The sequence below is a fragment of the Phyllostomus hastatus genome, unplaced genomic scaffold, assembly GCF_019186645.2.
Source record: "Phyllostomus hastatus isolate PE091 unplaced genomic scaffold, TTU_PhHast_1.1 phas_contig_399, whole genome shotgun sequence".
Lineage (NCBI taxonomy): Eukaryota > Metazoa > Chordata > Mammalia > Chiroptera > Phyllostomidae > Phyllostomus > Phyllostomus hastatus.
In genome coordinates, this window is record NW_025333871.1 from 267,747 (window position 1) to 290,630 (window position 22,884).

Consider the following 22,884-nt stretch of genomic DNA (forward strand, 5'->3'; position numbering starts at 1 on the left):
GAGAGGACTCCCTTGCACAACTCCATCTAAAGCAGCCCCTGGAAAGCACAGCAGTTACAAAGGATCTTGTCCATGTATTTGTTTCCTTGATAACCGGCCCTGCTAACCTTTCCATGGAGGCAGGGGACCCTATCTGCCGGTTCACCCCTATGTGTCCAATGCCTAGCAGAGTGCCTGACACAAGGAAGTTTGAGTAAACACTTGTGAAAAATGGATGGATTCATGCAGCCAGGACTCCCTGAGTCCTGCCTGCTGTGCTGGGCACTGGGGGATATTGATAAATCAGACCTAGTCTCTGTCCACATGGGCCACATGGTCTAGAGCAGAATACAAAACTATGAACAGAGCATTATGACACAGTGTGAGGCATGCTGAAAAAGGCAGGTATACAATTTCCCTGGGTCCTGAAGGATGAGTAGTTTTCTCAGAAGATAAGGGGAAGAGCGCTATTTCAGGCAGAGGATGTAGTGCATAAAAGGTGGAGAAGTGCGTAGGGGCAGGATGTAGTTGGCAAATATCAAAACGATTGACAAGATTATGCAGGAGCATCCAGTTGCTCAAGATGAGTCAAACCCTTGCACAGAACACACATAAGCATGACAAGGGCAATTAATGAGAGGAGCTTGGGAATCACACCCACTACTTCAGGGGTCTGGGTACTGATGAGCAACAAATCAAGTGACCTCAGGTATAAACATGACAGATTTGAAAAAGATGTCATAGTTCAGTAGCTTGACCCTATTTGGGGCCTTATTACTAAGGCGAAAGGTGGGGAACAGTTAGGCCATAAAAATGAGCCTTGGAAACAAACAAAACAACAACAACAAAAAATGACCCTCGGGCCCTCTGCCCAGTGATGACTTTGTACCTGGCAAACAACAAGCTGGGAGGACCCGTGGGAGCTGGCGTGAAGTGAAGCGTGAGTCAAGGGTGGATCACACATACAACCCAGGAGCCTGGGGCTGGTAAGATTGGGCGCATTCAGGAGTGGGGAACCTGTTAGAGCAGCTGACAAGCTCAGTCTGAGGCGATGGCAGGACAACTGGGTGAGAACGGGCCCTGCCAGCCTCTGTCACAGGGCAGCTGTGAGTGTCTGTGCAGTACAGAAGAGACCTTTGGAGGGAAAAACATGCAATGGGAGTGATGCCTCTAGCCCTCATCTATGAACGTGGACACTCTTTTTGGAACAGGAAGCCACGAGGCCACCAATCATCTCCATCCGGCAACTATGGCCATTTTCTCCCCTCACCACTGTCAAGATTTGGGCACCCATCAGTAATGCATGATGGGAAAATCCCTGCCCTCCAGAAACATGGGGTCTCAGAGGCAAACATGTCATCTGGCAGCAACCAGTGTGTCTGGTGTCTTCTGTGTCTGCTCATCCCTGCAGAGACACATCATCTCCTTGGGAGCCTGGCCTCACCAGAGACCTGGGGCTGGAGTGCAGGAAGCTCTATGCCAGGCCACCTCCTGAAGAGAAGGTGAAGAGGCCAGAGAGAGCACCCGGAAGAGGCAATAACCGACGGGGCTAGGAAAGAGAGCCAGATTCAGAGTGCACTCCAAAGGGACAAGCAAAACCAGGGCAACCTCCAAGCAGGTGGTGGCCAACAGAACTGAACTCATGTTCGCTACCAGTGAAAGGGGAGCTGTAGTAGCCACCCAGGGGCTGACATAGAGTGGAAGGTACAGGGATAGACACTGTGCCCTGGGGACTCTAAGGAGAGGGGCCCGACCAGGCCAGGAAGAAGAGAAGCAGACAGAGGAGGATGTTGCTCTTAAAATTCTCAGTGCAGTGACAGCTGTTATAGTGCCTAAAAGTGTTTTCCTTCTCTCTGGACACCTGGACTATTAAGAGCCCTGCATGTGACCCTGATGAGCAGGCAGGCTTCTTATACCAAGAAAAATGCTGTCTGTCCATTCTGAAGATGTAGTCCATTCTTCGTTCCCTCTTCCCTTTACCCACAGGCCTCTATAGGTGCTGTCATCGTCCTATCCATGAGTGTCTGAAGCTGCCACTCCCCCGACTGCAGGACTTTCCCTCCTCTTTGCTACCAGCCAGGAAAAAATAGCTGTAAAAGCAGCCAACAAAGAAGGAACAGCCACGTTTTAGAATGACAGTGTCTGGGGACAAATATCAAGGCCACGTGAACAGCACCACACAAAGGCTGGTTTGGCTCCTTAAAGTTGATTAGGGTGCAGGATCTGTATGTCTTATGAAATTCAGAAAATGAGCCACAGTTTGCTGCCCAACATCTGGTGTGCTCTGAGGCAAGCAGTGATTTAGATAATGCATTAACTATTACACTTTCAAGTTCAGCCAAGGAGAATCAGAAGTAGACAGGAACCACTGATGAAGGTAAGTTTTGTACAAGTAAACCTAAACATATTCCACCCAAACTGAACTGCAAGCTTTTGCTTCATTTTATAAACTACTTTTCTCTCAGTAAAAGTGGCTGGGGTTGCAAGTGTTTTGGGCAGGCTCACAGTGTTCTGGATGCAGGAAGGAATCAGAAACAGGTCTGGAGGCCCTGGTGCCCCTGCTCCTCCAAGGTCTCCTGTGCCAGAGCTGGGTCCTGACTCCTGGGAGCTGCATCCAGACGAGGGCCAAGGTCCCCGAGTGGAAGGCAAGGCCTGGGGAAGGGACTCTCAGCCAATGAACCCTCCCTTCATCTCATGCTTCTCCCTTCCCTATGTGGCCAACAGGTGGTAGAGTGTCACCATATCACAACAAACCCAAGTCTTTTCCTTATAATTTGCAGGTCACCTATAAATCACTGCTGCTCTTAAATGGTTAAGAAATAAGAAATACCTCTTGCTATATATCTCTAACCTTCAGAGAAAGCCTCTTAAATGATACAGAAAACATTTCTTTGGGATAGTAGAGCAAGAAGCCATTTACAGCATTAAAAAAGAGAGAGAGATGGAGAAAGACACACAAAGGAAATTGATGACAGTGCCTAAATGCTAAATCACATTCCTGGTCAATCAACAACTCTACAGGCAGACAGTCTTGAGTTAAAACCAGGGCTCTGCTGCTAATGGCTGTAGGTCTTCAGAGAAGTTGTTTAATCTCCCTGAGCCTCAATTCTCATCTAAAAAATCAGTATAAACCGTCCTCATTGTTCTGACCAAGAGTAAACAAGATAGGCCTCAGTAAATACAGCAGATTGGCACCAAACATCTTACTTAGCTACCCACTGAACAACAGTCATGGAATTTGTTATGAAAGAGAAAAACTCACCAGGACATGGTGAGAAAGACAAATATCATAAAATTTCATTTATATGTGGAATCTAATAAAACAAAAAAACAAACAAACAAAAAACAAACTCAGATACAGAGAATAGATTGGTGGTTGCCAGAACATAAAGGGACTGGGGAGGGAGAAATGGGTGAAGGGGATCAATTGCAGGTGATGGATGGATAGACGGTGATCACTATGTGGTGAATACAAATACTGAATTATACTGTTGTATATAATGTTGTATACCAATTTTACACAGTAAAACATAATTAAATAAAATTAGATAAATGAACCATGGCTGGTGTGGCTCAGTGTACTGAGTGCTAGTCTGTGAACCAAAGGATCACTGGGTCGATTCCCAGTCAGGACACATGCCTGGGTTGTGGACCAGGTCCCCAGTTGGGGGCACGTGAGAGGCAACCACACATTGATATATCTCTCCCTCTCTTCCTCTTTCCCTTCCCCTCTCTCTAAAAATAAATAAATAAAATCTTTTTAAAAAATTAAATAAATGAAAATTAAATAAATAAAAGGAATACTTAGGTTGCTGCTTGGAAAATGGCCAAGGGCAAGGATCAGGGGTGTTGCAACAGTGAACACAGAAAAACCAAATGAGAGGTAGCTTAGACCAGAAGCACAGTGATAAACATTCTAATCCTTGAAACATGTTGAGGACAAAGCCAGTAAGCCATAGTGATAGACTAGACATGGGCATGAGAGACAGGAGGCAAATATGACGACAAGGTTTCCACCCCAAGACTCTGGGAGAATGGGGAAAACTGCAGGAACCACCGTGTGTATGTCTGTGTGAGTGTGAGTGTGAGTGTGGGGAGAGGGGATGGTGGTTGGGGGAAGAATGAAATCAGGAGACTGTTTGGAAATGTTTAAGATGCCTAAGGATATCTAGGGAGGTATGCTGAGAAGGCATTTGGAAATCCGAGTCTGGTGTTCAGAGAGAGGTCTGGGCTGCAGATAACTATTTGGGAGCCGTCTGCATAAAGATGGTATTTAAAACAACTGCACAAAGTAACTTTAGTATAGGAAGAAGCACAGGAGGAAGAAGAGGAAGGAGAAGGAAAAGAAAAAAAGGCAAAGGTCCCAGGCTCTCCAGAACATTCCAACATGCAGCCATCAGGGAGATGAACCAAGGAGACAGAGCATCCGCCAGAACTAAGAAAGTGGTGCCCTGTCCAATGACCGGTTCAGGGTGGAGGATGGGAGCCAGGTGCTGCTGAGTCAGGCCAGAGACCGTCCTCTCTCCAAACTCTACCTCTACCGGTGGTGATCTCATCTGCCCCCACAGCCTCACCTGTGCCTGCATTACCTCATCCTAGCCTCCAAGCAGCCTCTCCATTCAAGCTGCAGTAAAGATTCACCTAGTCCAGCAGCCCTCAGGCTTTGGTGTTTATCAGAATCACAAGCACAGGGAGGCCCAGACTCCTTTAAGTAGCAGAGGGCCTGACCTTTGTATTCTGAAGCTTGCCTAACTGATCAGCAGAATGGCTGACCAAATACAAACACAGCTCCCAGCCACTCTTCTGCTTAGAAAGTATTTGGGTAGAATTCATACCTTTTACCAGAAGGTCTCAAACTCCTTGGCTGCAACTTTAACTTCCATACCCCTTGGTGAGCCTCTGCCCCAACCACCCAAATGTCTTGTCTTCAGTGGACAGATTATGATATTTATTCATTGACTGCACCAGTTGCTTTCCTGCTTTACGCCCAGGTCAGCAGCTTTCCTGGCTAAATCCCCACCTTCTCTTCAGGCCAGCTCTTCCAGCAAACCATGCTTGATCCTGCCCATCTAAATGTGACCTCCCCATCTCTTTAACCTTGCAGGAAAGGGATGAGAGAAGCTGTGCACAGCCATCTCCCTGGAAGCTTTCCATGCATCTGAGCCCCTGAGGGCACCCTCCAATCTGTAAGCCCCAAAGAAACCTTCCCCGATTTACTGAACCTCTAAGACAAAACTATTCATTATCAGTGGAAAACTGAGGAAGCCTGGAAGACAATGGAGGCTGGGACAATGGAGGCTGTGGTGGCAGCAGGTAGCCCCACAACCTTCTCCATGTCCTCATGTTCACTGGACTCCAACAGATGGTCTTCCCCAAAAGGCGGTGCTCGCCATCCCACCTCAGTCACCAAGCCAGGAGTTATCCCCGGCCTTCCCTTCTCTCACCCTTCTCTCACCGGCAACCAGTTGGTCACCCTATTTGGTAAAGTCTCCTTCCTCACCTTGACTCAGATCCATCCCCTCAGCTTCACCTGCCTGCTTCAGGCCATATCATCTCCCTTCAGAATGACTGCAAGGGCTTCCAGACCGGTTTTCCTGCCTGCAGCCTCACCCCACACACACCCCTCATCTGTCACCCTGCTGCCAGGAGGAGGGTCAATTTCACAAATCTCATCCAGGCACCCAGCGCTTGCACAACGAACGCCTCATCAGCTTCCTGTCACCCGCGGAGGAAGTTAAGGACCCATGAGATAGCCAAGACTGTGGGCTCTGTAGTGAAGGCCTGCACTTGGACCCATGTTCTTTCCATTAGGGGCTGTGCCCTCGAACAAGTTCCTCATTGTCGCTAAGCTTCACTTTCTCTATTTATAAAATGTAGACAAAAACATGCACATGGTGGGATTGTGGGGATATAACGAGATAAGATGTAGAAGTCCTTTACACATAACTGGGTGGGGGTTTGCAACCACAGCACTGACAGTTCTCTCAGCCCTACCTAGCCCCCGCCCTGAGCACCAACCATTAGATACAATGGCCAAGCTAATTTCACCCTGCCTGCTTTCACTCTGAGGCTTCCTCACCATGCAGTGTTTTACCCCAGGACCCCCATTCCACTTGCTCAATTCCCACTCCTCTTTCAAGGTCCAACTCCAGCATTGTGATCCCAGGGATCTGTACCATTCCACACACAAAAGTGACTGCTCATGACCCAGTCCCCCTCTCCACTCCCACGACAGACTTCCCTCACAGCACCTGGAACTCTCATTGAAGAGCAATGGCCACTTCAGTGTGTAACTCCTTTGTCTGAGCAGCAAGCTCCTAGCAGGCAGGGCCATGCTGCTGAGCCCAGAGCTCAGCTGGAGCCGGGCACGGAGCAGGTCACAGATTCCATCTGTTGGGGAAGACCATCTGTAGGAGCCCATACCTGCCTGAGGAAGGCAGCAGGAGGCGGACTAGGCCCAAAATTCCTCTCCACCTGTGGATCTGTGAAATACTTTATCTGCTTCCAAAACACAATGGGACAGGTAATAAAGGATAGACATTCCCATTCCTAAGGGGAAAAATAAAGAGCTCACTGGTCTAAATTGGGAGCTAAGAGGCTCCCAGGGGTGTCAGGGTGAGCCTTCTCACAGCCACAGGCTGTACCTGGATCCCTGAGGCCTAAGGTCCTGTCCAGTCCTGAGGTCTTTGTCTTACCAGGGAAAAAACTTGACAGTGAAGAAAAGCAGCACAACTGGCCTCAGGGCAATGGCAGGGCCCACAGACATCCACTTTGTATCAGGACCACAGGACAAGGCCACAGGTATTAACTTTCCACCAGGACAGAGGAGCCAGACACAGAGAGACATCCAGTCACAACAAAGGGGAGTCAGAGCAGAGGGACCAGGATGCTGAGAAAGCTGCTATCAGAATCACTGAATGCCTTTAGTGACTAACTGAACCTAACACAACTGGAGAGGCGGAGCCTTAACTTCTGTTGTCTGTGAATAGAAGCTTAAGATACAAAGAAAAGAATGTTGCCGAAGGCGAACAAGCATGCTTAACTTGTCCCCATCTAATCACCGTATCAGTGACTCCTAATAACAAACATTTATTTAGAGCTTTCAACTTTGAAAATGTTTTCACAGGCCAGCTCTCATTCTCACCTAACACCCCTGATCAGGTTGTTCTGAATTGTCAGCCAGTTAAGCTGAGACTGGTGGGGTCCAAGATCCATCACAATTGATGAAAGGGCTTTATTAGCCTAGGTGTAGGCTGAGAGGCAGCAGAAGACAAATGCAATATTTCTTGCTTAGCATCTTTTTCCCGCTGCACCAGGTGAGGGAGTTGTACGCACCAGGCATTCCCAGCCACTCCCCACAGGGCGAGGTCCAAAGATCCCTAAGAACATTTGTATTAGAATTCAGCTCTCCCGAATGCACAGACTGCTTTCTGGCCCTTCCATTTAAAACCCAGCCCAGCTCCTGTCACATGTCACCACTCCTCCACCAGCCTCCTTTGGCACCTCCAAACCCAGATGCTTCCACTTAAGCACTTACCCAAAAAGCTCAGGCCTTTCTCGCCAAACCACAACCCTTTCAACAGATCCCAAACAGCTCTTTCACCAACATGTAATAATAGCAGGGGACTCAGTCACATAGCTGAACCCCCCTCCACAGCTCCTGCTAAAGAATACCAGGAATAGCAGCACCAGGCACCAACACCTCACCTCCAGGCGCCATGAGGCCAGACTTCCTCCCAGCTTAGCCTCCTCCCAGACTCAGGAGCAGTGGTGACATCCTGCCTCCTCCTTGTAGGACAAGCTTCTTAAGAGAAACACCACACCAAAGCCATGAGCAAGAGATACCCCAAGCCCAGCCCACAGGGAGGAGCGTGGGGTCTGGCCAGGAAATGGGCGCCATGGCTCACACCCAAAGGGCACATCTGACCTGGCTTAAGGAATGCTGCAGAGCTGACGTGGAGTTTCCTTCTATGTCTTTGCTTAACATTTTTAAACACTCACTTCATCTACCTCGGACAATTCTCACTTCCCATGTCTGCTCTTGACATTCTGCCCCCAAGCTGGTCCTTCTCCCTAATTCAGGGGTTTATTGTGGTAAAGAGGCCACAACAATCTCAGTGACCACATCCATGGGCCTTAACTCAGGCCTGCTGAGGAATGGCTTAGGCAGGTCTCAAAAGACAAAGGATACAGGTGCTCCAGCGAGGAAAGGGATGGGAGAGGCTAAGAGGCAGGAATCTGCGCCTTTGGGAAGAGTGAGATGGGGAGCCAAACGGTGTCCAGGGACAGAGCATCCCCATGTCCCCTGGCCCCATCAGTATGCCCCTTAACACTGTCCTTACGTAGTATTAAGATAAATACATCTGCACCCTCACTGGGGTGGGGCTCCCAGTGGCCACTTAAAAACCTGGGATGGAAGGTTCTTTCCTTTCCTTCTGAGTCTCAGAAAAAGTAGGTCTGAGAAATAAACATAAATGAGAGTGTCCTCTTTGATGCTGTGATGTGAAGGACCAGGAACAGACAATAAACACCTCACATGATCTAAGATGCCGCTTAGATCTGGTGGCCTGCCTCTTACCCCACAGCTGTCCACAGTACATTGAATGATGGCAAATTAGTCCATGTCTGTGCAGTTTCCACCTGTTTGTAAGAGCTGCCTGCTCAGGAAGTTCACAGAGGGTTTCCTATCTCCTCCTGAAGCAGCAGCCCCTGTGAAGACTGTCCTCATTATCTCATTTAGTCTTCCTGGTGATGCTATAAGGCAGTGGTCCCCAATCTTTTTGGCAACAGTGACTGATTTCATGGAAGACAATTTTTCCAGAGATGGGGGCAGTAGGAGGGGGAGACAACAGGGCAGAGCTCAAGCAGTAACGCAAGAGAAGCTTTGCTCGCTTGCCTGACACTCAGTTCTGCAATGCAGCCCGGTTCCTGACAGGCCATGGACTGGTACCGGTCCACAGCCCAGGGGTTGGGGACCCCTGCTATACAGGATACAATTACAAGCCCCAAATGCAGCTGGTGAGGGAGCAGTGACATGTGACAGGAGCTGGGCTAGGTTTTATATGGAAGAGCCGGAGGCAGCAAAACAAAGATATTAAGATACTGATGAGGTCACAAGCTGCTGAAAGTCCTCAGTGGAGCCCAGTCTGTCTGTCACCTAAGTCCCTGCTTGCTATCCCCCCTCACTACCTTGCCCTGCTGAATGGCCCAAAGCACCGAAGAGCTGTGCAACAGAGAAGCTGGCTCCCATCTTTCAATGAAACAGAACTCAAAACACATGAAACCAAGAGGCTTACTGCTTGCTACCCACCCTCTTGTGTACCTACCTTACCTTCATGGGGTCCCCACCCACTGCCAACCCCCTTAGACCCTGTTACAGATAGTATTTTACTTGAAAACAGATATGTAGACCAGAAAAGAACTGTCATAAAAATGCATGACCCACAACTATCAATCTATTATTATTTTTTAGATTTGTTTATCTATTTTACAAATACAATTTGTCCCATTATCAGTAAAAACCTATGCTAGCAGATGTTATGGGGGGGAATAAATGTTAAGACTACGTTATTTATCTACCAAGGGCCAAAAATCTTTCATCTCTCATCCATGTCAATTAGAACATGAAGGTTGTGTGTAGAATTGGGCCTCTGTCTGGAATCCATGAGCCAAAGCCAACAAACTTTGTTTTTTTCCAATTTAGACTTCAAATTCATAAATTAATTAATGATCTAAGTTTAAAGCAGTCATGATATTCCTTTGTGAGAAGAAAAACAGCATTTCCCTGAAATTCCCATCATCTCTAAAATTAAGTTCAGATGGCAGTTAGCTGCTAATGTTATTAACACGCAAAACAGCACATACAAGTTAGTTTCAAAGATGAGCTGAGTTTCAAAAGTGGATCATTTGCCTGATCATTTCACGGATAATAAGGCTCACCTCATCATCCATTCATTCAAGATAATGAACATTCTAGGGGAAGATCGCAGGTGCCAGACACCACAGAGGCCCCAGGGATCCCGAGGGAGAAAGACGCATGCCTGGCTACAACCCAGCACAATGTGCATGCCCAGGGGAGAAAAGTTCAGCATGCCCAGGGCAGGGCAGCAGGAGGAAGGAGAAACAGTACAGTGTGGGCACTTCTAGAAGGCTTCATGGAGCAAGTGAGACTTCTACAGGTCAACAGCAGGCAGAAATGCACTGCAAGAGGAGCAAAGAGCGCATCCCATGGTATGAAAGTCTTGGCAGAGAGGGGCTGTGCATGTGGCTCTGTGTGGTCAGAGAACTGGGGCAGAACGGCAGCGAATGAGGCTAGAACCAGCCTGTGAAGTGTCCCACACCTCATTCACCCTAGAACTTGACCTTCATCCACTGGGCAATAGGGAACCAGTGAAAGGAGCTGCCTGGAGGCTGCCATTCTTCTCTAAAAATAATGGAGAAGGACCAGAGGGCAGGATCCTTCTCAGAGGGACTTGCAGGGCTCTCAGAACTCCCCTTCTCTGAGCATAACCAGACCTTGGCACCTTGGCAGCCTGTCCCCACTGCCTGCCTACTTCAAGAGCCCTGCCACACCCTTCCACACTTCTCTTTCACCACTTCTCATTCCGGACAGAGGATGGGGCCTCCCTACTCCAAGACCCATCAGCCCTGTACATGTCAGCAGTCAGCATGCAGGATCATCCCCTGAAACTCTGCCTACCTATCTCTAGCCACCTCCCCAGCTCTCACTGAACCTGCTCCCAACTCACTCTGCCTCTCCGGTCACAACTTGCCCTGACTCTCCCTCTGCCTGGGGAGGCAAGCTCAGGTGTCTCCTTCCTTCTGCTCCAGGATGCTTAACAATGCATACAGCTTCATCAGACATTCATGCACCCAGACCTTTAATCTCATGTTTCCTTCTTATCATGAGACTCTTCCTCAACAAACCGTGTATCTTTCTTTGGTGAGAAATGGAATCCTGCAATTCCCTTTCTCTACACCCCAAATTTTCTTTCTGCTCTCAGATCCCCTAATCTCATATCACTGGGGTCCAGCCTCTCAATTGTTCCCTCTCTAAGCTGAATCTGCATCTTTCCCCCTCTCCTGCTCCTTCCTCTCAGTCCACAAGTATTAAAGCCTTGGCTATCCCAAAAGCCTTCCTTTGGCCCACATGCCCAGCTATCACTTCGTGGTTCATCTCCCATTCTCTCTGACACTTTGTGCGATAAGATTTCCACCCACATACACTGCTGCTGCTCCCTCATCTACTGAGCTCCTTTGGTTCTGATTCCTAGAGATAGTCTAGGGTGGGCTTAAAGTGCAAGCTGGAGGGTCAGACTACTTGGGTTAGAACCCCATTTCTGACACTACTCACAATGTGTCCTAGAGCAAGACATGTACCCTCTGTACCTCAGCTTCCTTATTTATAAGCTGAGCAGAATAAAAGTACCCAATCCATAGGTGGTGGTGAAGGTTCAATGAGTTAATACATCTAGCACACTGAGACCAGCGATTGGTTAGGGTCGGCTGGGATTGCTTTCTTGGCATCTCATCAGTGCTGAAAGCCCTGAGACAGTCTCCTTCATTGGCATTTGGGACGAAGTGCTCTTTGAGTTCTTTCAGACCCTCCCCCTTCACCAAATGTCCTGTCTTGGCTTCCACTCACTGTCCTGGGGCAGGTTCTATGCTCAGTCTCTTCTCTTTTCTTTCTGTAGTCTCTGGACAATCCAGATTTTGTCTCCATGTTTGTGACTGACAAAACTAGACTGATTTTGTGAGCTCCAGATCAAAATATTCAAATACTCATCAACTTAGTGAGTATTTCCTAGCAGCCCCTGAGATTCAGCATTCTCAGAAACTGCCAGCATGGTCCTGCCCTTGCCTGGTAGCTCCTGGGACCTCCTTAAACTATACATGCCCAGCCTCCCCTGGGACCCCCTCCCTCACCTTCCAACAGTGGACAGGTCCTTGTGGATGGCTTCTTGCAAGGATGCTCTCCATCTCACCCTCTCCACTCCATCTGCTCCATCCTGGGTTTAAGTATTCAGAACCTAGGCATTAAGCACCTCCTCTCACCTGAGCAATACCTGCCTCTCTCACAGCATCCAAACTCATGATCTGGCATTCCAGGCATTTCTCAGTTGACCCCAAACTGTCCTGGACTCATGATGGTAACAATAGTGACTGCCACTTACTAAGCACTCTCCCGGCACTCAGTCAAGTGTTTATATATATCTCATACATCAATATTCATAGTTGTTATTGTCTAAATTTTACAGACAAGGAAACGGAACCTTAGAGGTGTTAAATAACTTAGTCAAATCACACATCCAGGAAGAAGTAGAAATGGGATTTGAACCCAGACTCTCTGACTCCAAGATTATGTTCTTAACCACTTTACAGCACTTCCTCACTAAGCCTGGCTACCTCCAACCACAATCTTCCGAGTTCCTGATACCCCAGCCACAGGATTGCATTCTCACTTCGTTGTGCTTTCTTCATGCTGTCCCCTCAAGCTAAAGGTCTCTTTTCTAGTCTCTGTCCATCAAAACTACTTTTTCAAGGCCCAGGTGATTCTCCTTCCTGATGACAGCATCTCCACTCCTACCTGTCCAAGAGAGCCTCTGCTGAGACCCACAACATGAGCTTACACCTGCATTAAATTTATTTCGCAGTGCTATGGGGATATCCAATGGGAGGACACTGACATTCTCTCTTTCCTGGACCTCCTCACCTGGGGACAGCTAAGTATCTGAGTGGTGGGAATGAGAGGAGGAACTGAGCATGTGTGGCCCAGCCCCACCCTTCCCTCTCTTTTTCCAGAGCTGCCTTGACAGCAGGAGGCCTGTATTCATCTAGAGCCCTGATAGAGGTGAGTATGCTAACTCGGCAGTAAAGAGATGCACTGGGAACCCAACTGGCCACGTTCTCGAACACCTTTATTAGCTTTTGAACAGATATTTTGGTCTCCATCTGTCTGATTCTGGTCCTACTTTTTCAATTGGTGCTGAACTCAGAGGGCTTTTAAGTAGAATAAATAATAACCACATTCCCCACCAGACCTGTGTCACTCTCAGTAAAAGAAGAACTGGTCAGTGTTGCTCTGTGTGGCACACTGGTGACCGATAAGGAATCTCTGGAGGTCAAGGACTGATCACTAGCAGCAAGGAGGCCCCACAGAATCCTGAGTGATAGCCCTACCATCCACATGGCGCCTCTGTCTGGGAGCCCGGCTCCCCCGCAACCTGCACATGCCCCTGTAATTCACTTTCCCAGGTAGGATAATGCCAGGAAGGCAGTCTGGGAGAGCAGGCGTTCATATTGTGGCCACTGGACAACAGCTGCCAAAGTGAATTAGTCCACTGGTGTCTGGTTTACAGATTAGCCTTGTCAGTTTGGTTGGCATGAATCAGGCTCCCCGGCCACAAGCACCCTTCAGTGAATGGATCAGGAGGGAGTCTGATCCTGCAAACCACCCTCCCAAGCCATCTTTACCTCTACTCTCTGCTCTGGCCACACCTGCCTGCCCCCATGGCAGAGAGAATGTCACCCCACCGACAGGAACCTGCTGGCAGTGTGCCACATCAATCTCCCCAAAGAAAGAATGCACCCTTCAAAGAAAGCTACCATCCTCCTCCTTCTCACAGCAGAGAACACACACACACACACACACACACACACACACACACACACACAAACCTCCAGGGAGGAACAAATGGACATCAAGTCGTTTCCCTGCCTCAACCTGAAGAGAGGCAGATTCAGAGAAATGCTTCAAATGTAACCTCAACTTAAATACTTCCAAAAAGTTTCATCTCAGAAACTACCACCTAAAAATTGTAACCAGCCATGGGTCATTGCTGAAGTTGAGTGATAGGTAAGGAGAGTTGTTGTACCATTCCTTCTACTTGCATGTATGCTGGAATTTTTTATAGTGAAAAAATTAAACATACACACACACACACCACTTAGGGAGCTGAGCTTTTCCAGAGGGAGACACAGGATCCTACCTTCCCTTGCTAGGGGCCAGCAGAGGTGAGAAATGAACCTAAATTCCTGATGACTCATACGGTGTTCTTTCTACAGTGCCATTCAGACTCCCTGAAGGCCCTAACACCTAACCAAACTCCTTCAGACCCTCGTCGTCTCTCACCTGGATTGCCAAAGCTGCCTCCTTCTAGCTTCTTACTTCTAGCTGACTCTTCTTCAGCCTCTTTCCCAGTGCAAACAGGATGTGTCCATAAAGCTCATAACATTACTCCCCTGCTTTCAAACGTTCCACAGCTCCACTGCTTCAGGAACAAAGCTGTATTCTGTAGCTTGGCCATCAAACTTCTCCAGCAAGATCCACCCTCCTAGTTGCAAGTCATATGCTCAGGTCCAATCACAAGGGGTCACTCCATAAATCCCTAAATCCAGAAAGATTTTCCTGTTTTCTCTATTTCCTTTTTTTGGGGGGATGGTTGTCTCCATCCTACCCATTTTAAGGCTTTATCCAAGTGCATTAACCCCAGGAAACCTTTCCTGACACCACTACTTCTCCACTCTGCTCCTGCCATACTTGGTACCCACCTTTATCATCTCACTTAGAGTGCTGTTGACACAGTTCCTCAATATGTCTGTCTCCCCTTCTAAGTTAAGAAGCTTAAGAGCAAGGAGTACATGCTATTCACTTTTTTATCTGCAGAGCCTACCAATGAACCTGATTCAAGTGGACACTCGGTAAATGTGGGCAGACACAAAATGTTAAAGGCATGTGTATCTGAGTGTCAAGAAAAGGGAAAAGAGGGGAAAGAGACAGACCAACAGACAGACACACAGACAGACATGGCCAGCTTCCTGAAATAAGGGCGGGGAGTTGTCCATAGCAGCCCCTCCACTCTTTCTCCATACCTGAGGCCCCTCTCTTTGCAGACTGATATTCTGAGGTGCAGACAGCTCTACCATGAGAGGAACTTGCCCATGCTTGGGCCTGGCATGAACAAGATAAATAATAGATGAATGCAATTATACTCCCAAAGGACCAACAGAAGAAGAGGATGTGACTTCCCCTAACGGATGATAAAAGCAGGCATTTCTCCTCATTCTATTATTTTAGAATGCTAAGCAACAAGAAAAAAAAAACAGATCTGAGTTAGCACGTTTTCTCTATCATCTAGAGTGTTCAGGGCTCTCTGGTGTAACCTCAGCCTGCAGCCAGCTACCTCCCACGAGCCTCCCACGCTGCCTGGGGAGGGGCACAGGCACCGGAATTTGGCAGGCTCTAGGCAAATACTAATTGAATTAAGCAAAATTTATTCTGTATTTTGAATGTTCAGTTCAACATTTGTTAAACATTTTAATTTTGAACCAATGCAATAGTTTTCCTTTTGCATTAAGAAAAGTTTAAACCAGTGGGGAGACCAAAGAATTTTCCTTAAAGACAGGCTGTGTGCACTGTCAACAACAGCCTGGATCCTGCCTCAGTGCAAGGAGAAGGGGGCTTCCTCTGCGGGCCTGAGCTGGATGTTGTTAGCAGGGGACTGATTAGCAGCCCTGTCTCCACTGGGGGCCGAAGGACACATGGGAGCCAAATGGAGACACCACATAGAACTAGTGCAGCCAGACAGCCCACACTGCAGGGAAACAGCTCTGCCTGGACTTTCCTGGGCTGAGCCTTCGGACAAGGCCAATGGAGCTTCCTCCACCACTGGATGGGCTGGGCCCCCCTTCGTCTTTGGCAGGACCAGCCGTGAGACCTCTCCCTCACCATGAGTCTTGCCCAATGAGGATTTTGGAAATATACTGTTATAATGGGCCAAATTATATACCCATTCCCCAGATTCATATGTTGAAAGTTCCAACCCTCAGTACCTCAGAATATGCCTGTATTTAGAAATAAGATCTTTAGGGTGGGTGGGCTGGAATGGGAGTAAAAGGGAGAAAACTATACTTGAACAATGATTAAAATTAAAAAAAAAAAAGAATGAGATCTTTAAAGAGGTAATAAAGTTAAAATGAGGACATTAGGATGGGCCCTTATCCAATAGGACTGGTGTCCTTAGAAGGACACAGATGGGTACAGAGGGAAGACCGTGTGAAGACTCAGGGAGCAGATGGACCTCTAGAAGTCGAGGAGAGCAGCCTCAGAAAAACCAACCCTGCCAACACCTTGATCTTGGACTTCTAGCCTCCAGAATTGTGAGGAAAAAATGTCTGTGGTTTATCCAGTCTGTGGTACTTTGTTTTGGCATTCCCAGCAAACTGATCTTGGAAACACGGCAAGGCTATCAGAAAAAGGTAGAACTCTCTGGGGCTGGGCCTCTGTTCTCATCCACTCGTGCCCCTTCCCTCTTAGTCTAAAGGAGACTTTGCTTCACATCTTCAAACCTTACACAACACCCACAGAAAGACAATTTGTAAGCCAGCTCTGAGGCAGTCTCACCTGAGGACCAAGACCATTTAGCAAGGCCAGACTCGGGCATGCTGCAGGAGGAAACCCCAGCTGCCCAGCTGTCAAGCTGCCTTCAAGGAGCCAAGAGCCCTGGGCCCACCCCTCTTCTCCTTAAGCCAAGTCAACAACTCTGGAGCAGGCTGGGGGAGGGAGGGGTGGGGCAGCGCTGGGCCCTTACCCTCAGCTCAGCAGTCATAAGACACTTGCCACTGGGATCACTTCCCTCCCCTAAGAGGACTTAGGCCAGAGAGAGGTTCAGGGACTTTCCCAGGAAAAGTGTTCCAGGAATCCCCCATTTGCACACAATCCTGCGGATCAAAGCAAAGCTGGCTGGAGAACTTCCAGGCCCTAGGTCTTCCCTCCCTGGGATCTTGCTCCTGGAAGTCTGTCAGTCTGACCCCAGAGGAGAGACACCTCTGCAGAATTTCCTGGGGGCCTCTCTCCCTTTTCTTACCTCTTGTTGTCCATAAAGCTGGGCCACTATTTTCCATGGGAGAAACCTGAATAGTTCCTCAGACTCAAAGTGAAACGTGGAGAAGCCAGTGTGATTTAAAAGGGCCACAGAAGGGGAAGGCAGTGCTGATACCAGAGCCCACACTGCCAGCCCAGCCCAACCCAAAGCCTTCTGCAACTCCTTTCTCATGTCCCTGAAGGAGAGGAGCAGGGGGAAGAAGAAAGAGTCCAAGCTTTGGAGCCGGATGACTTGGGTTTAAATCCTGGGCTTGGGTAATGCATATTAATGTCTCAGGTTACTATGTAATAGAGATAAGAATAGGTGCTCCACAGGTCAGAGGCTTAAGAGAGAGGATAGAGTAAATGACCCGCTCAGTGCCTGGCCAGTGAATATGCAACCCCCCACCTCTCCTCTCTTGGAGAACATGTCCCTAACTGCACTGTCTCCGAAGATGGGTTTAGCCAAGTCCAAGACCCCTTAACAGGGCCTAAACATTGAGATCAGGAAGGGAAAATATGACTTCAAGAATTTGCCAAATCTCTTGAAGCCAGCACCCAGTTAGGCAGATCTCGGGGGAACAACCACAGGGCACATGCTCTGAGCTTTCTGTCTCTCTGCAGCAGTGTGTGACAGGACAGTGGGCGACCAGACCCTCACTGCCCCTTCCTCAGTCATTCCACCAGCCTCACCCAGTGCCCGGCTGAGTGACCGTGAGCAGAGTTTATGATGATCAAGGAGACACCTGGCAGAGAGAGATGGGAAGATGGATTTGGGAGACCCCAAACATGGAGGCTGCAGCTGAAATAGGACTTTAGGAATAGGGAGAGGAAGGACCAGACCCTGACCACGTTTGTGAAAGGCTTTAGCCTACGAGCAGGAGGTGTCCCCCAGCACTTGTCTCGGGAGGCCCATTTAACTCAGCGGTGGCCCTGAGAGATGATAGCCAGATTGTACTTGTGATTCAGAGAGGCCCCACAATTGGTCCTAGTGGACATCACACTCATGTAGAACACCTAGAGCCAAACAGGCGAGCACACCTGGAGTTGCTGAAGAAAGGTTTCCATGCACGGTGTGTAACAGATGCTGTGAGATGCGTGTCTCATGCAACCTGCAGGGGTCCTTCCCCTGAACACCAGTCTTTATTCAGTTGTCACTGTGTTTACTTAAAATTCTCTTTCAAATGTAATTAATCATGACACTTGAGGAGTGGATTTGTGACCCTGGAGTAGCTCTTAAACTTTCAGAGTAGTCAGGGTTAGTAGGCAGAACATGAAGGTCGAGTTTTGTCCTACCTGAAGTCCCCTGTGAACATGAGATCCTAAGACACTGCAGCCCAAATACTTCCTCTGTAGCCCCCCAGCTTCCCCAAGTGGTCTTAGGCTTTCTCTCTTGGCTGAGGGAAACTTTGCCTTTAGGAAGGCTGAAGGAGCCCAGGTCCTCCCTGAGGTCAGAAGCAAGGTGCAGGGGCCAGGCCTGATCTGGGTTGAGCTCCAGGAAGGAGGCCAGGCTGGACAGAGGATGGGGCCTTGGGTAGACTTATTCAACAATAAGGTTCTCAGGACACAGAATAAGAAAGAACCCCAACTTCAGCAGGCAGCCACCCCCAGCACCCACTTGTTTAGAACCTGAACATGTCACTGTGGAAACAATGCTCTCCTTTCACACAGGTATCCCCACACCCACTCCACTCCCCTGCATGGGCAGGCTCCTGGAACATGTCACGGAACTGCACTGACTGCTCCTTTCCACCCCACAACCCCACCTGGGTCACTGCCCAGGTTTCCCTGACTCCCACACCTCCCCCACCCCTCCACTGGCTCCAGAGCACCATCTTGCTTACAACCTCTTCACGATTCCCCATAGGTGAGGTAGGTTGTATGATAAAGTAGCTAAAGCCAAGAATCTTCTTGTATAAATTAGAGAAGATTCTGGATAACCTTGCCCCATTCTAATATACTTTCTTGGGTGGGAGAGAAAATAGAGGAATTTGGCCAAGAAATCAGCAATTGCCTGTAGTACCAGGGAGTAAGTTTCTATGACACCATGAACAACAGTGCAATTCCTACTGTGTTCAAGGTTTACTTCCTAAATATGCATGTGTTTTTATGCATATATTCCCTGGGGTCAGGTGTCCATCATAGTGATCTGGCCACGTCCACCAAATGCTTCTCAAAGGTTAATGTCATCTGAGATGTGCACACCAACCACCTTCCTGCCTCAACATGAAGAGCTGACCTTCACAGCAAACTTAAAACTAAATACAGTGGTACCTCAGTATTTATCATTAATTCATTCCAGAAAGTGCGATGAGTGCCAAAACCGACGAGTACTGAACTGTTCATGAGACTGATGCACTGACCTCTGTTTCATCATGAGAGAGGGCCTCCGAGTGGCGAGCAGGTGCCAAGTGCCAACACATTTTTCTCTCATCAAAATGCAATGAGTACAGGGTTTGACAGGTTCTGAAGTCAAAAGTACTGAGGTATAACTGTAATCTAGACTCTCACTGTGGTGGCAAGACACTATGGAAAGAATGTGTTTGGGGACTGGGTAGACAGAGCAAAAGTCTTATTTCAGCCAATCACCAATTAAGGAACCATAGGAAAGTCACTTATCCTTAGTCAGTTCCCTCCTCGGTTAAAGCCCTGAAAGGCTCCTGTGAGAGGTAGGCGCAGATGCCTCTGTGCTCAGTGCCTATGCGTGGTGGGGACTTAATAGCTGATAACTTCAATCCCTGGTTCCCTCTTTAATCTCACTTACCACTCCGTTCCAGTCAAACCAGACCACTGTCTGTTTCCCACGTGTGCCCCATAATTTACTGTCCCCATGCCTTTCTTTGCACATTGCTGCTCCCTCTGCTACAAATGCCCTTCATTCCTGCAGAAAGGGATGTCTCTGGTCCCTGTCTTTCCTTCCACACACACATCCAGTGCCACCTCCTCAGCAAGCCAGGTGCTCCAACTTCTCCTTTCTATGTTCACTGTGTTTTCTTTGCAGGTATTACTGCCTATTTTGAGTCAAGAATACATTCCTTAAATTTCATCTAGAAAGGTATGTTTTACTCATTGCACGCTCCCGCCATCTCAGTATTCAGCACAGAGGGTGGTCAAAAATCATTTGGTAACTGAAATCATAAATAAGGTCACGAATCCATTGACTCTAGAGTACTTAAGAATGCACTCTACCTCAGCTCCTAAAAGGGTGAGCATTCCCCTAGATCCAGTGGGCCAACTCCTACAGCCTAGCCAGGCTCCCTGCCACCCACGCCAGGAGAGTGTGGTCCTCAGACATCCACGTTGCTTAACCACAGCACTCTCCATCCTCCTCCCATGCACCCCACCCAAAACCTCAGCCGACGTGAATAAGGCCCTGCTGCCCACAGCCCTTCCCACCTCCCCTTGGGGCAGGAAGCATGTTCTGTGGCCCAGGCTGCAGACAAGTCAGAATTCCCAGTGTCTTGGATGCTGTGAGCCCAGTGCCCCAGCCACATTCCTCTAGTTCTTTAGGACCAGGACGTGTGTCCTCAAAATCTTCAAGGGGTGACCCATGATGGTATAAGAGCCTTCATACCCCTATCAGGCAGATGGGCCAAGGTGACCATCGGCAGAGAATATACACAGTACAACCACTTCTTTGAGATCATAGCCTCAGTTTCAGCCCACAAAGGCAGTTCCTCAGAGCATTTCCTCTCTCCCAACCCGTTACTGAGTGAAGCGTTAGCCTGTGACATGAGACAGAGAAGCTTCTGCACAGCTTTAAGGCTGCCCTTCCCCAGGCTCCCACCCTCGTTCCACCCTACATTTGCTGCAAGTCATCTCTGCTCAGAAGCCACCAATTACTGCCCCCACCCCCAAATCCTACAGCACTTTTAGTTAGACCTTTAACCTTTCAGCAAACACTGCCCCTCCTGTTATTTCACAAACTTCTCTCTAGTCAGTACTGCTTGGACAATACCCTCTTCAGGTAGACTCGAATGCATGCTTTCAGGCAGCTGCCTGGCCCTAGAGATGAGCTTGAGTTATTTGGAATTTCTTACATCATCTCAAACTGAAATCCACCTCCTCTTCTTCCCTTTACCATCACCCACACTGACCCTCAACTTTACCCTCAGCAACACAGAACATGGTGGCTCCCCCACCCACCTGAAAATAGTAATCATAGCCTGGTGCCTTCCAAACTGTTCCCTCGGTCCTTCCAAAGCTTATGGTCGGGGCTCTAACTTTGCAGTATTTAAGGTCCCTCTTCCACCTGCTCCCAAAGTGTGCTGTCCAGGGTCCTACCTCTAGGTGTGTCCAGTCTTGGCTAGTGCTGGGAAAAGGGGATGATCCTGTAGCAAGGTCTAACCCCGGAACTTCTAATAATGCACCCAGGCTAAGACAACTTATGTGGGTTTTTCCACATGGTCAGGTAGGATACTCACACCAACTGATATCGGAGCCTAAAGACAGGACTTTGCACTTACCCCTGCCACGTCTCACTGAGCTGGTTTGGGCTCTGAACTCCCTCTGTTTGCTGCCCTTGTCCTGAACTTTGGTGACCGGTCATCTGAAACCAGGCTGTTCCCCATCCTGCCACGTACTTTTGCCTCCTGGTCTTCCTGCTCACCTCCACCATGGTTGTCCTTTTTGTCACACCTGGAGGCCCAAAAATGCTACTTCCCCCTGAAATTTCAGTATAAGCTTCTATCTGGGTGATATAACTCACTCCTCATGACAAAGGATTTTTCCCAGGCTCCCTGAGAAGATAAAAATGATAATAATACCTTTTATTGACAACTTACGATGTGCCAACCACTGCAGCCAACATTTTCTGTGCATCATCTCATTTCATCTTTACAACAGCCAAATAAAATAGCCCTGTTCTCACCTGGCAGATGAGGAACTTCAAGTTCAGAGAGGTAGATACTTGCTCAAAGTAGCAACAGCAAGTCTGTACAGAGCTGGAATTTAAATGGAGGCCTGTCTGATTGGAAGTCCATATTCTAGAGTGACCAGAATCCTCAGAGATTAGGGAGGCAAAGTCCTCATGGTAGAGAAAACCTGCTGCCTGCCACGCTGGAATAAAGCTGGGCAAGGAGGGAGATGGTGTGGGAGTCAGTTCCCTCATCTTCAGAAACAGCACAGCAATCCTAGCCTGAGACACTGTGCGGCTCCAATGCACAGGCTCAGAGAAACCTAGACAAACACACAGGGTGGGGGTGGTTGTTACCAAGTGAGCAGTTTTTTATTGAAGAACCAGATGTCTTGGCTGGTTGCAGGAAGAGCTTATATAATACAATTTTTCATGACATCTAGTCAAGTCAGGTGTAAGAGCCAAGAACTATTCCTTTGCTTTAGCAAACTGTTGAATTAGAAGCATCTACCTTTCCCACCCAAATTCAAATTCTAATTTCTCCCCTCTCTCTGTTGCAATTCATTCTCCCCAGTCCCTCCTCCCCTTACACGTCCTGGTTCCTTATTGAATTTGGAGTTTGATACCACACATGCCAGTGTGCCTGGGACATTCCTGTCATCCCAGGGTCCCATCCAATTCAGCATATGTTCATCTCCTTTCACTCTCAGAAGAGTCCCTGATTGGACAATAAATTAAGTCTAATATTCTGGGACCTTAAAAAAAATCACTTTACTTCTCTAATACCTGTTTCCCTCCCATAAAATGGTAAAACAGGAAAAGTTGGCATTCCTGTTACCTGTCACTACCAAAACCAATAAGTAGAGATAAGGATTGAATCTTTATGGGTGCTTCATTCAGATGCCAGTGATGTGAGAAGACAGAGGGTTATATACCCTAATAAATCATCTTAACATCTCATTTCAAGCCAATCTTTTTATAAGGAGACAAAAAAGGTAAGTAAAAGGTCTGGGGAAAAGGTTAATCAGATAAGAGTTGTAATCTGCTAATAAACAATTTTTTATCTGCCTCCTCCCTGGAACACAATGGTTCAGATACTATTTTCATTGTTTGCAGACCTCCTGGAGTCATATAAGTCATGCATTCCATTCTAGGAATAACAGCTTTCCACAAGCATTAATCACTTAAG

The 22,884-nt window shown here is 48.1% G+C and overlaps 1 protein-coding gene across 8 annotated transcripts in view; it reads right to left on the reverse strand.

Moving 5' to 3' along the window:
* The window catches only part of PPFIBP2 (PPFIA binding protein 2), a 129,347-nt gene that overhangs the window by 99,614 nt on the left and 6,849 nt on the right, over nucleotides 1-22,884 (reverse strand). The window contains exon 1 of one of the 8 annotated variants that reach the window (XM_045842471.1): nucleotides 7,687-7,735. The exons of the other annotated variants lie outside the window; for them this stretch is intronic. The gene's annotated coding sequence lies outside the window, so the exon portion shown is untranslated. Of the gene's footprint in view, nucleotides 1-7,686; nucleotides 7,736-22,884 lie in introns of those variants that run through there. 8 annotated transcript variants of the gene reach the window in all.